The sequence below is a fragment of the Microtus ochrogaster genome, linkage group LG5 (assembly GCF_000317375.1).
Source record: "Microtus ochrogaster isolate Prairie Vole_2 linkage group LG5, MicOch1.0, whole genome shotgun sequence".
In the NCBI taxonomy this organism is placed as follows: Eukaryota; Metazoa; Chordata; class Mammalia; order Rodentia; family Cricetidae; genus Microtus; species Microtus ochrogaster.
In genome coordinates this window covers 40321630-40335808 of record NC_022031.1, presented here as the reverse complement: position 1 = coordinate 40335808, position 14179 = coordinate 40321630, and the positions used below count along the sequence as shown (strand labels likewise).

Here is a 14179-nt window from a genome sequence, read left to right as displayed (position 1 = left end):
CCACCACCACCACCACCACCACCACGACATGTCGGAGCCTTGCAAGGTGAGCCTCCTTCAGGCGCCCGAACAATCAGTCTTGAGTGAGAGGTAAGACGAACAAGAGTTGGAAAAGGAGAACAAACCCATGTTTTAGGTGTTCACTACGGGCAGATTTTATGGAGTCTGGCATCCCCAGATCATTACTGGGTGAAGCGAACACAAAAAGATAAAAGAAGATATTAAAAAGGAAGAAGAGAAGGAAGGAAGCAGTTTGTTATCAACGTTTCCTACAAAGTCATTCTGCTAAACAGTTTCTATTTCCCCACGCAATGCCCAATTATAAAATTAGAGCTGCCTCCCCCAGACAATAATCTACGCCCTCTCAAAGTCCAGTGGCCATCATAAGAAAAGCAATTACCTTCCAATTAAACATTAAGACAATTTCCAATCCATCAACACACGGAGACAAAAGTTATAGAGCAAGATAAACAAGAGGCTCCGCTCATACCCCCCGCCCCACACTGCCTGCTAAGCCCCCTGGAAACACAGTTCTGCGCAGGCCTAGTTTATGAGAACCGTTCAACGGCTCCCTACTGCCTCCAGGACGAGGAACGACTCCTAGGTGGCTACAAGAGCCTCCTGCTTTGGGTACCGGCCTGCTTACCCCGCATCATTTTCTTCATCACCTTCAGAGAACCTCCAAAGCTACCCACGCATTCCTGCCGCGCCTTTACCTGTTCTCCCTCTGCCTAGAACGCACTGACTTAGCCCCAAATCTTCCACAGCAAAACTCTACACTCCATCCAGGCATGGTGTCGCACGCCTTTGATTCCAGCACTTGGGAGGCAGACACGAGGGGATCTCTGTGATTTTGAGGCTAGCCTGTTTTACATAGTGGTTCCTCCCTAATCTCCCTCCCTTACACCTCCCCAACTCTCTGCCCCTCCATTTTATTTTTGGTTTTCGAGACAGTCCAAGTAGCCTAGGCTGACTTTGAGATTACTATGCAACCAATAATGATCTTGAACTCCTGCTCCTCCAGCTCCAAATCCCAAGCACTTGAACCACAGGCATGTGACCCTGAAGGGAGCTCCACTACCAAAACACACCCAGTAGACTGTCAGGTCAACCAGGGACTCGAGGTTAGGTCAAGGGAACTAGCACTAGCTATGGTAAGGCAGGGTCACCTAAGACTAGAAATTTCACTGTGATTAGATCAAGGCACAGAGAAAAGTTCAGTAAAACCTTGAATGTTCCCCATCTTATGTGTAACTCAAAGGCTGCTGTCTACAATGTCTAAAGAGGTGTAGACAAGAGAGTGGGGATATGAACTTGAAAGCGAGCGGTTCAGGGGGCGGGCAAGTCAGCTTGCTGCCTGACAACCTGAGTTTGATTCCTGGAACCCACACCACGTTAGGAGAAAACCAACTCCCGGAAAGTTGCCCTCTGACCTTCATAATTGCCCCATGGCACCCATGCCCCACTCCCACAACAAACACACAAACAAAGGAACCCTAGAAAGAACCTGGAAAATCTTCTTGGTATTTACATCCCACAATCTCATAAGTCTGAAAAATGGTGAGGAATTTAGTGCCATAAGTATTTAATAATTATGCTATCTACATACAAACGATTAACAATACAAGTGTTTGCCACACAGACATAAGATATTTACCAGATATATTTGAGAAGAAACTTTGATAATTATAATGACATTAAGACTAAAAAGGGGCCTTTACTCAGACAGATTTTTAAGGAATGTTTGAGAACAAGCATGCTATTGAAATGGATATTTATTTAAACACACATATATTTAAACACACGTACAGAATCTTACAGAATAGACAAAGTGGTTCCCTTTCTGAGAGCAGTCTAGGGAAAACAGGACTTGTTTCTGAGTGAGAAATGACCACTCACCAGTCTGAGCTGAAGGGGCTCCTCCAAGGCGTGAATCCCTCAGCTCCTCTCCACAACAACACCTTCCCTTCATCCCAGGACACCGTTCCCAGGCTGGTCTTAAAGAAAAAAGGCCACCATTCCCAGGATTGCAACCAGAGGCGTGTGAGTACCCAATGCCGCTTCCAAAGCTCATCAATAAGGAGGAGTGGAGAGAACAGTGAGGCCATGTGGGCAGAGCGGCAGAGTCTCCGGCCCAGGCGCCACTGCTCCCAAGACTGAGTCCTCCTAGCTGCTGCTGCTGCTGGGCTGCAGCAGGGCTCTCAGTACAAGATTGGCTTCTCTCCTTTCAGTGAACCAAGCCTGGAAGTCCTCTGGATGCCATTGTCACCCCCAAGACCTCAGCCACTTGAGCCAGCCAGAGGAGGAAACCTTAGAGGCTCTTGACTGGCACACTGGCTTCCTCTGGCCTGTGTCAAGGACGACACAGACGATAACACCCGTTCTGGGGACCCAACACCTGGTCCCCAGCTGCTGGTTCTGCCCAGTCACCTTCAGCTGACGTTAATCGCGGGAGCATTAGTTCACTAAGCCTCACGGGAGGGAGCGCGGAGGGGCAGGTCACCCCCAAGCACATTATCCTCCCTAACAGATGGGGAAATGACGACACGGAAGATTAAATGACCTGCCCAGCCGCACGCAGCCTGCCCCAGGTGGGGCACGGAACCACCGGAGCCCTCGTGCCAGCTCTCAGGAACAGAGAAGGCTCCAGATAAAGCTCTTTAAAATTCTAGGATCCCGTGCACTATGGACGCCTAGCACAAGAGGTGGGAAAAGAACAGAAAAATAAGAATGTGAGGTAACCGTAGAGTTGCTCTCATTGTCTGTTTACCTGTGCTAAAACACCATGAGCGAAGACAGACAACACGGTGAAGACTGGTGATAACGTGAGCATTGCACGTAGCGGGCAAGGGCTGCCGTGAATGGGATGGGAGGAGGAGTGTCAGGCCAAAGGGGAGTCTATCGGTGACCTCTGTCCTTCACAACCCTTGGGACTAGGCACAATCCACAGACCTCGCCGGGCGATGGTGGCGCACGCCTTTAATCCCAGCACTCGGGAGGCAGAGGCAGGCGGATCTCTGTGAGTTCGAGACCAGCCTGGTCTACCAGAGCTAGTTCCAGGACAGGCTCCAAAGCCACAGAGAAACCCTGTCTCGAAAAAACAAAAAAACAAAAAAACAAAAAACCAATCCACAGACCTCAGTTAAAACTGTTAAAACTGTTGGACAATGATCTTTTATCCTATCACTTGTATTATTTTTAATAAAATGCTGGTTGGCCAGTAGCCAGGCAGGAAGTAGAGGCGGGTCAATGAGAATTATGGGAAGAGGGAAGTTTCAGTCTGCTGTTTTGACCCAGTCATAGAGAAAGCAAGATGTGACTGCCTCGCTGGAAAAGGCACCAAGCCACATGGCTAACATAGACAAGAATTATGGGCTAATATAAGTTAAAAGAGTTAGTAAGAAGCCTGAGCTAATAGGACAACCAATTTATAATTAATGTAGACCTCTGTGTGATTCTTTTGGGACTTAACAACTGCAGGACTGGGCAGGACAGAAACCTCTGTCAACATAAAACTGTGGCCATTTCACGCTGTACTCAGTGAACTTCGCTTACATATGGAGTGTATGCAAGGTGCTAAGAGAAACATCAACCTGCCTCTGCAGTAAAACCCGGCTGGAAAATGTCATCAAGGAGCACACACAAGACACCAACGCACAAAGTGAAAGGCAGCAAGGCCCAGAGCTGGTAGGGAGCCCAGGAGTCTACGAGGACTCACAGTAGAGTTAGATGCCAGGGAGACCCTGTACAGGAAGAGACCCATCTCTGCAGCATAGGAGAGAGTCCTGCAGAGCTGGGCTGAAAGACACTGCAAAGAGAAGGTACTTAGGGTAAGGCACTGGGCTATCCTCAAAACCCAAAGTTCAGGGTGGTAAGGAACAAAGGGTAGTGGGCATGGTGGTGCACGTCTTTAATCCCTGCACTCCGGAGGCAGAGACAGAGGGATCTCTGTGAGTTCGAGGCCAGCCTGGTCTACAGAGTGAGTTCTAGGACAGCCAGGGCTGCACAGAGAAACCCTGTCTCAACAAAACAAAAAGACAAACAAACAAACAAACAACAAAAAAAAAAACAAGCAAGAGAAACAAAGGGAGTGTGAGTGGGGTTGAAGCATGAGGGTAGGGGTGACAGAGACGCCAAATCCACAAACATCCTAAGTGTGGAACAAGGAGGTTAAATTTTACACCCAGAATCACCCTAGCTGTCTATGTTAGTGGGGGGAAGAGCAGGGAGGCCATTTTATTCATGAGGAATGCAGACCAACCCTGAGGAAGGAGGGCTTATCAAACAAAACAAAAAACACCTCTGCTTCGTTTTATCAATTGTTACCCAGTCCTGACCAAGTTTAACAGTTTGGGAGGCTGAGGCTGGGGGACTTTGAGTTCCTGGACATCCAAGGCTCCAGAGTAAGACTCTAGCTCAGAGAGAGGGAGCAGGGGGCCTAGAGATGCAGTTCAGTCAGAAGGGCATTTGCCCAGTGTTCTTGATCCCTAGCACAGCATAAACTGTGGGTGGTGGGGTACGCCTAGAATCCCAACACTTCGGTGGTGGAGGCAAATGGACCGGAAGTTTAAAGTCGTTGTCTTGGATACACAGTGAGTTCAAGGCCTACCCAGGTGACAGGACACCCTGTTTCAAAATAAACTGGGCCACGGAGAAGGCTCAGCAGGTAAAAGTGCTTGCCAGGCATATATGCTGACCCGAGTTTGATCCCTAGATCCCAAGATTGGAGGAGAGAAACAATTCCTGAAAGTTGCCCTTTGACCTCTCCATGGCACATGCACACACTAGTAAAACGGGGGAAAAAACAGACATATATATACATAAAAAGTCTGGAAGTATAATTAGCACCTTGTATATAAATAAAGTAATACAATAAAATATTTGCTATGCTTTGCGCCCACAGAGGATCATCACCCTTGCCATCAACTTCTCACCCAAGAACACTTCTCCCAAGAATGAATGATGAGGTAATGTCTGTGAAATGCCCGGCACTCTCTGAAGATGCGTGGCAAAAGACATCACTAGAATTAATATTTAACGAGACACTCCCCGCCTCTGATCTCCTTTTCTGCAGACTAATGTTACCTCTATGGATAAGGTGATGGTAGATTGGCCCCCACATCAACCTGCCCAGCACACAGTGCCCAGCCCTGCTATGCAGCCCCTGGGTCCCTTCCTTCTATGGTTGATGGGGCCCATTATCCCAACCATCCAGGACTGGTCTCCTTCATGGGAGTCTAAGGTTGCTAGACAATGAAGGTCAAAATACATCAAGTAGACGGGCAAAATACATGTCAGAGGGTAGTCTTCCTTGGGGTCCCATTTCGAAGCAGGAGAGGACCCATGACGACTTCAAGGGGAATTATTTTAGCAAAACCCACATCCTAAGCCAGTTAATATTTTTAGGCCCAGCGTAGAGCTCAAGAAAGGAAGAAATAAGAATAGCTGCGCGGGTTCAATTACAAATGGAGTGGAGAAAATAATTTCAAAAGTTCAAGGGGAAAAAAAATCAATCTATTTCCTCCCCACCCCAGGCTTTCACTTCTATAAATACACACACAAATGGACCCGGGACCACGCTGCCTTCGAAAACGCTACCTGTCTGGAAATCTGCAAGACAGACGACGTGCTGGGCTGGCTTTCAAGGCACCCGGCCTCTAACCATGCTCCCCAAAGTGTCTCTGCTCTTCTTAAATAACATCATCTTCCCTCTCGGATTAGAAGAGCAGTACATGTGCCTGGCAGAAAAAATTTTCATCTTTTTAGAAGTAAGAAAATATTCTCTTAAAATCTCCAAGGTACTAATTATCCTTCCTTTTTGTTTGAAAACACATTTTTCAACATAACTTGAGAATTTATCTTTTAGATGAGTTACAACCTGGCTTCCCCTGTGCCTTGGCTATTCTGCGACAGTTTAAAATGTCCTATGCGTAGAAGCATCCTGTAGGAAGCAGTGGCCTATTGCTGGATTCCTGGTACTTTTCCAGTGTCTTACAGACAATGCTGATACAGATATCTTTGCCGGATACACTCTGGTTAGTCCTAAGACTGACCTACCAAGTGAAAGACTGCATGCCAGTGCAGAAAGCTTTTTGTTGGGTTTTGTTTGGGGAGACAGTTTGTAGCCCAAGCTGGCTTTGAATTGGCTATGTAGTCAGATGGTATTAAATCCTGACCCTCACAGACACACGCACACATCCTCTGAGTACTTGTATTATGAGTACACCAAACCCAGCTGAGTTTTGAAAGCTGACAGAGCCAAAATGCCCGCCTCCAAATGCTCACTGTCCTTTAATTTGACAGACGTATAAATGGAACACTGTAGTTGGGGGTGTAGCCTAGTTGGTAGGGTCCTTGTCCACCATGATCGCGGTCCGGGGTTTGATCCCAAGCACTGAGTATAACCAGGTAAGTCAGCACACGTCTGTAATCCCAACACTGGAGAAGTGGAGGCAGAAGGATTAGAGAGTCAAGGGCATCCTTAGCTACAGAGACAGTTTGAGGCCAGCATGGGCTACATGAGACATTCAAAAATAAGAAAATAGAGCCGGGTGGAGGTGATACACATCTTTAATCTCAGCACTCGGGAGGCAGAGGCTCCATATGAGGATCTCTATGAGTTTGAAACCAGCCTGGTCTACAAAGTGAGTTTCAGGACCGGCTCCAAAGTTACACAGAGAAACCCTGTCTCAAAAAATTAAAAGCAAAAAAAAAAAAAAGAAAGAAAGAAAAAGAAAAAAATACAGGAGTGTCAGTGCTTTTATTTGCAGTTCTCTAATTACTGGAGATGTCCCCAAAACACTGAGTGTCTACTGCACTCCTCGGAGTATTTTTACAATTGCTTCCTATCCTCAGGAAGTTGGCAGTCTGCTCTTCTCCCGCCTCCGAGGACACCTCAGTGGTCTCCCCACTCTGGACCAGAACACCATTTTCACCTCCACGCCTCTCTCTCGGCAAACACTTCAGTTTCAGCAAGTGAGCCAGACGTGGACGCTTCAGTCACTTCATTTAGCCTTTCTTTATCCCCCTGCTATCTCTCTCGGGAGGGAGGCAGGGTGTTTGTGACGCCACCAGCACCGTGCTAAGAGAGAATAGCCAAAGTGCTGAGAGAAGGCAGGCCAGGGTCAGTAATGAGCTTGGGAAGGAAAACAGGGCTAAGCAAGAGGGGAGATGGGGGGGGGGGGATCACAAGAGCAAAGTCCAGAAGCTTGCTAGAGCACCGGCCACGGACCAAACGTACCTGTGGTCCACTCTCTTCCCCAGCATCTTAGTTTAGACTTGTGCTCCCCGCCTGGCCCATCTCTGCTGCAGATTCATCTATGAGCCCTCCCCACAGAACCCTCCTCAGCATCCATCCGTCGGGACCTCAGTGCCTGGGGCAGGAATTCTGGCTGGCATACCAATCTATGCAGCAATCTCCAGTGAGCAGAGGGCCTATTCCACGACTCTTGGGCACAAGTCTTGGGAGCCTGGCTAGAAAAGAAGACTGCTGGCTGGTGATATATTCTCCCATACCCTGAAGCCCTCAACACCCGCCTGAGCTTACATCAGAGGCAATCTATAACGTGTAGGGAATCTAACCAAATGAAGCTGAGCAGAATACAAGAGAGGGGATGCCTGGACACAGACTGTATGGATCTGTTGCCCAGACAGCTGGGAAAATTGAAACTGTCTTTGAAAATTAGTTTCCGAACACAATCGTATTAAAGGGTGGAGTAATTTTCCTCAGGTGTGAATTTTGCATCTACACAGCTGGTTCTCAGGCACACAGCTGCACTTGTCCAACCAAGCTGCACATCCCAAGAGCCTCTGCACACAAAGGTCAATCAATTCTAGAGATTTGAATTTTTTTCCCCTTTGCAGAAAGTCAGAAGAAGAAAGGCCCCTAACACAAGCCATCTCTGCTGGGATTTTCCACACTGACAATTCCAATTCAGGGCAAAAATTCAATCCTTTCCCATCTGTGTTTTCCTGAAGGCAGCAAACAGGTCTAGATAATTCTTCCCCAAGGGCTAAAATGCTGAGCATTCTCCAAGTTCATCAGATTCCCTGGACTAGGAATTCATCTCTACTATAGAGACCAGGCTAAGTTTCTCAAGCCTAGAAGAACTCTCTGGGCAGTGGATTAGCAACCTGTGTTGAGGCATTAAATGGAGCCTCAAACGCTGCAAGCTGCAAGGACCGGAAGTCACTCGGGCCCAGACACGGAAGCATCCTCCAGATTCACAGAAGTTGGTGACAGCCCACTGGTGAAAGAAGAAGACCCAAGCATCTGGGAGGGTGTGTGAGTTCAAGGCCAGCCTGGTCTACGGAGCCAGTCCCAGGACAGTCAGGGCTACATAGAAAACTACAGGACATTCCCAGAATTGCTTGGTCACAAGGGAATTTCTACATCACCTGTCCCATTTTTCCTGGGACCTTCTCCCAGGTAGGCGCCAAGCCCTCCCAGCTCATTCTGGGAGCTGGAAGCTGAGCCCCCCAGGGCACAAGCTCAGCGAACTGTGTTGATTGAAGCAATGAATGAACAATGATGACCATAAAATGAATGGTGAACAGGGCTACTATCTCAGAAAACAAAACAAAACAAACACAAAGAATAAAACCCAAAAATATCACCAATGCTTTGGGCTTGAAAAATCAGGAGCCTGGGCATGTGCCACCATGCCCTGCCAACCAAACAAGTCTTGTCTCTCTTCTCCATGACAGCTCTTCAAATAGAAGAGGAAGATGAGAATTTACTGACTCTTCTTTATTATAGTTGTAACATGCCCTGATAATCAGATGAACGAGCAACTAAACAGTAGGTCCTGGTGCATCAAGCCTGAAAAACCTGGCCTGATGGAGTCAAAAGTCCGTACACACACACACACACACACACACACACACACACACACACACACACACACACACACATATACACTTTCCCCTGGACCACACAGACCTCCAGACTCCCGTATGAAGACTAAGGGGCCCTAAGAGGAGCCAGCTGCACCACATGGCCATGACAGGGACAATAAGGCATAGTTCAGAAAGCTGGAAGCCAGGCTGAGGTTTCTCCATCTCTGAGAGGCTGGAGCAGTTAAGTACCACCTGAATTCTTGCCAGCACTTGCTTGACAGGGCAAACTGACTCCAGGAGCAGGTATACCTCACAAAACCCCAGAGGCCCACATACCTGGTGACCATAAAATGAGCCATGGAATGGCAGGAAGCCAGGCAGATGCAGCTGGGCCAGCAGTCACAGGCACCATCATTCACTCATTCATTGCTTCAATGAACACAGTTGGTGAGCCTGTGTCCTGCAGGGCTCAGTGTCTACCTGGGAGAAGGTCCCCTCAAATGGTACAGGGTTTATAGAAATCCCCCATGACCAAGCAATTCTGGGAGTGTCATCCTGAATTGGGAAGGGGCAGAAGGGGAGGCTCCCTCTGCCCTGTAAAGGCAACCCATCCCAGCCACAGGTAAAATGAAGCCGAATCAGAGCAGCTACAACAGACAAGCCTTGTCAAGATGGAAAGTCCTCATCCTCTAGACCCATCAAGCCAAACCAGAAGAGATCTCTGCCCTGCTCCTATCCAGCCCTTTGGGCTCCAAACAGCTCCCTGAGAACAGCTTTCTTACCACGTGAGCCAAAGGCCTCCTTCAAACCTGAGATTCTTACGACCCAGCTATGGTCCATAATCCTGGCCCCTGCACATTACCCTGGCCCCTGGGCATCTACCCATGGGCCCTGGACATCAGGCTGAGTCCCTGGTGAGGCTGTAGCAGTTCTGTTTTGCTTCTCCCTCTGTCTTACTCATCCATGGAGGCTTGGTTTAAATGCCAGTCCCTTCTGGAAGCCTCTTGAGATCTTCCCCCAGCGCATGCCCAAGGGTCTCTGTATCTCACCTTGCCCAGAGCCAAATGACTGTCGCGTCAGGTGTGGCAGGCACTTGAATGATTCATCTGCCTCCTCCCTCTCCCTCCTCTGCTTCCTGCCTGGTGAACTGCGAACGGAGTAGCAGCCTTGGAGGGTGCTTTGGGCAGAGGTGAGGCTGCAACCTTGGGCGCAAAGGGGACGTGCTGAGCAGAATCTGGAGCTCTTCAGATTATAGCCTCCCCCAGCTCTGCTAACTGCATATAAAACCCACCTCTCCTGCTCGCCCCAAGGCTTTTGGGTGCTCTAGACAGAAGCCAGCAGCAGACTGTGAATCACGTTTAAAAGACCATAGGGCTTTGCATGAAGTGTGTTGAAGGGGGAAGGAGTTCTCACACAACAACACTCTTTTTGGAGCTGCCAACAAACACTTCCTGGTTTTGCTTTTTTGTTTTGCTTTGTTTTATAGAAATAGATATGTATATGGGCCCTGAGAAAACAAATGATCCTCTACAAGTTCAATAAGGACTAAATTGGGGGGAAAATACAAGGACATAGATTCCTCCGACCTGTCTCTTCCATCAGAGCATGCTCACTGGGAGACTTCTGTGCGTCTAAGAACTGCTGATGAATATTTGAACAGCAGCAGCCTCTTCCCATTGATAAAATTCCACCGACAAGCTCAAGCACGCTGGTGAAATGAGGGCATGGACCAGAAAGACCTGCACTTCTCTGGGCAGCCTCATCCTCAGAGGCCCCACCCCCAAGCCCCCAAACAGGGAGATGGATATCAGAAGAGCACAGGCACCCAGTAGAAGAGCAGCCAGGTTGCTGAACCAAAGGAAAGAATGAAAACATGGGAACAGAAAGGACAGGGTTGGTGTGTTGGGACATTCCTATAATCTCAGCATCAGGAGGCTGAGTCAGGACAGGAAACAAATACTTTGAGGCTAGCCTGGTCTACATAGCAATCCCACCATATATCCACCAGAGGGCTGGAGAGATGATTCTGTGATTAAGAGCACTGGCAGCTCTTCCAGGGGACCTGGGTTCAATTCCTAGCACCCCCACAGTGGCTCCCAGAGGGCACCAGGTATGATATACACGTGGTACAGACTCATGCAGATAACACACACAATGTAATTTAAAAATTTCCTAAACAGGGGGCTGGAGAGATGGCTCAGTGGTTAAGAGCACTGACTGTTCTTCCTGAAGTCTTGAGTTCAATTCCCAGCAACTACGTGGTGGCTCACAACCACCTATAATGAGATCTAGTGCCCTCTTCTGGCCTACAGGCAGGATGCTGTATAAATAAATAAACTTAAAAAAAATCCTAAACAAAAGAATGTAAGCCAAGAGCTGAGTAAAATCTGCATCCCCTAGAAGAAATAACTATGCAAATCTGAAAATAAGGAATCTGTAATATTCTCTTATTTGGGAACAAAAGGTCTTTTTTCGACACAGAATTCTGTTACTGGGCTTTAGTTGAACAGTTTACCTATAATGTGCAGGTAGATGCATCATGAGTGTCCTTCTAAGAGCAAAGCAAGCCGGGCGGTGGTGGCGCACGCCTTTAATCCCAGCACTCGGGAGGCAGAGGCAGGCGGATCTCTGTGAGTTCAAGACCAGCCTGGTCTACAAAAGCTAGTTCCAGGATAGGCTCCAAAGCCACAGAGAAACCCTGTCTTGAAGAACCAAAAAAAAAAAAAAAAAAAAAAAAAAAAAAAAAAAGAGCAGAGAGATCTGACACAGAAAGCAGACGTCAAGAAGGCAGAAACGGGAGCCAATCAGGAACTACAGCAGCCGGGCGGTGGTGGCCACACCTTTAATCCCAGCGCTAGGAGGCTGAGGCAGGCGGACCTCTGTGAGTTCAAGACTGGCCTGGTCTACAGAGTGAGTTCCCGTACAGCCAGGGTTACACAGAGAAGCATTGTCTCAAAAAAACAGAAGCAATCTCTGTGAGTTCGAGACCAGCCTGGTCTACAGAGCTAGTTCCAGGACAGGCTACAAAGCCACAGAGAAACCCTGTCTCGAAAAACCAAAAAAAAAAAAAAAAAAAAAAAAAAAGAAAAAGAAAACAGAAGCAAAAACAATAAGATTCTTCCAAGAAGAAACACAACAGCCTCCATAAGTTGAAAAAGCAAGGAAGGTTGCTCCTCCCTGCTCCACCCCCACTTCTACTTCTGCCCCTGCCTCCTCCACACAGAAGACAGCAACGCCAACACCTTGATTTTGCATTTGGAACCTTCTGTGGATCTCCACAGCTTTAAAAGCCACGGTGTGGTGGAGTTACAGCATCCACAGGTAACTAATACAGCTCCTCAGAAGCAGTCAGAGAAGGCTGAGCCCAGAGAGTCAGCCACATGGGCTCCTCTCGAGCCCACAAGATGCTAAAAGCAGGAGAAAGTCCTTCATTTTGGGTCTGTGTCTCATTTACTGTGGGTCACTTGCTTAGTGGGGGAAGGTCTATGTGTAAATCACCCAAGGACTGTCCCCCTTTAGGGGGTGAAAGGTTGGAGGTAAGTCATTGATCTTTTTTCCTTTTGAGTTAAATTGGATTAAGAGAACTTCAAGGGACAATCTACCTCCCAATTGAGGACATGATCCACAAGGGTGGGGCCACACCGTGGAGCACACAACTTGTCCTTTCAATCAATATGAAGTTCTTTGGACACCCTTGCAAGACCAAAGCTATGACCACTGAAACCATACCTAAACCAGGCTTACTTAACTACACATACCTCTTGCCCTTTGCCCCAGTTCTTCCTTTGTTTAAGCCGAAAGCCCATGTTAATGTTCCAATGATGGTCTTGGAACAAAGGGTCACTGGACCAATTTATATCAAATAAATCTCTCTGCTTTTCCCAGTCCCTTATCTCTCTCAGGACAGGTGGCTGAGCCTTGCTTGCTGGGGTTGCTGTAAGCCAGGCCCTGACTCTAATTCCAACTATAACAACACAAAAACAGACCCTGAAGTAAGGTGAGTAACCCTGGACCTGAGCTGAGCAGACCCCTGCACAGCTGTGCCCTGGCTTAGTCCTTTCGGGACACCGGAGAAACTAATGTACTTTGCCTGGAAAAATGAAGACTTGGGGACCTGATCCCAGACTCTGCATGTCTAAATGTCCTACATAGCTACTGTAGGAATGAAGAAATAGATGTGGGAGTTGGGGTGGGGAGGCTCAAAGAGCAGAATCAAGGCAATTGGGTGGCCATTGCCCAAGGATGGTTTTTGGCTCAGTATTAACAAAAAAAAAAAAAAACTTCCTAATAATCAGAGTCGACTAAGGGTGAGATCAGAGTGACTGGAGGAAGGTCAGGCCCAAGCAGATCGCTGGGTGTGCTAGGCCAGTTCCTGCACCAGGCAAAGCGTGGACTTCACCAGCTGGCAGTCCTTGGTGTCTGTGACCCATAGCTAAAATATCCTTCAAGTCTGTGTGAATTTAGGTTTTTGGCATAAAGCATATTCTCACTTTTATTATTACATGACTTTTTGTAAAAAATTAAACAGAGAAACTCCCCAGAAATAAACACTCATATACTGCCCCATATACAAAAAACGTTCCCTGACCCCAGAGAGGAAGAAGGCAGAAAGGCATGAGCTGCAGCCAGACATGGCTTCCAACCTGACCAGCAGCCAACAAACAGCACTTGAGCAGGTGCCTGGGAGCCTTGCGCAGCCGAGTTTGATGTTCTTTTCCCAGGAAAAGCAGAGAGAGCACAGACTCCAGGTAACAGCTCGGTTATCTTAAGAGGAAATAAAGAACATCCATCTTCCTTCTATAATTGCTTTTTCTTTCGCGTCCTTCTGAATTCTATTATCCACATACTAACCAGGCCTTACCCTCCTTAGCTTCTAAGGTGAGTTCATGTGCATTCAGGGTAGTGCGGCTGTAGACTATCATTCTGAACTCTGTATTTGCAACTAAGAACACAGCAAAGAAGTAACTCACCACCTTAACATATCAATGTCTGAGTTAGACTTGGGGTGGGTTGTTAGGAAAGGTTAAAAGGCCATGGCCTACACCCAGTCCGTATTCTGGATGCTGTGGACGGGAAGTAGAGCGTTTTTCATCTGCCTGCACATCTGTCTTCTCTTAAATCAAAATCTCAGAAAGAGGAGTGCTGTTACATCCGGATGAATTCCTCTGAAGCTCCTTCCGTTCAGGATTTTTGAAGATTTGCCATGTTGCCCTTTTACAGAAACTGCTGAGTTCTTAGATCATTCCTCAAGAGAGGTTAAAAGAATACACTTTCATCTTTACTGCCACCTCTTTTCTAGCCTGTATGTGTGTGTGTGTGTGTGTGTGTGTGTGTGTGTGTG

At 47.7% G+C, this 14179-nt stretch overlaps 1 protein-coding gene across 2 annotated transcripts in view; it reads right to left on the bottom strand.

The window, feature by feature from the left end:
- Frmpd1 (FERM and PDZ domain containing 1) overlaps positions 1–14179 on the bottom strand; it is an 88488-nt gene that overhangs the window by 67871 nt on the left and 6438 nt on the right. The window contains exon 1 of one of the 2 annotated variants that reach the window (XM_013351948.2): positions 1900–1923. The exons of the other annotated variant lie outside the window; for it this stretch is intronic. The gene's annotated coding sequence lies outside the window, so the exon portion shown is untranslated. Of the gene's footprint in view, positions 1–1899; positions 1924–14179 lie in introns of those variants that run through there. 2 annotated transcript variants of the gene reach the window in all.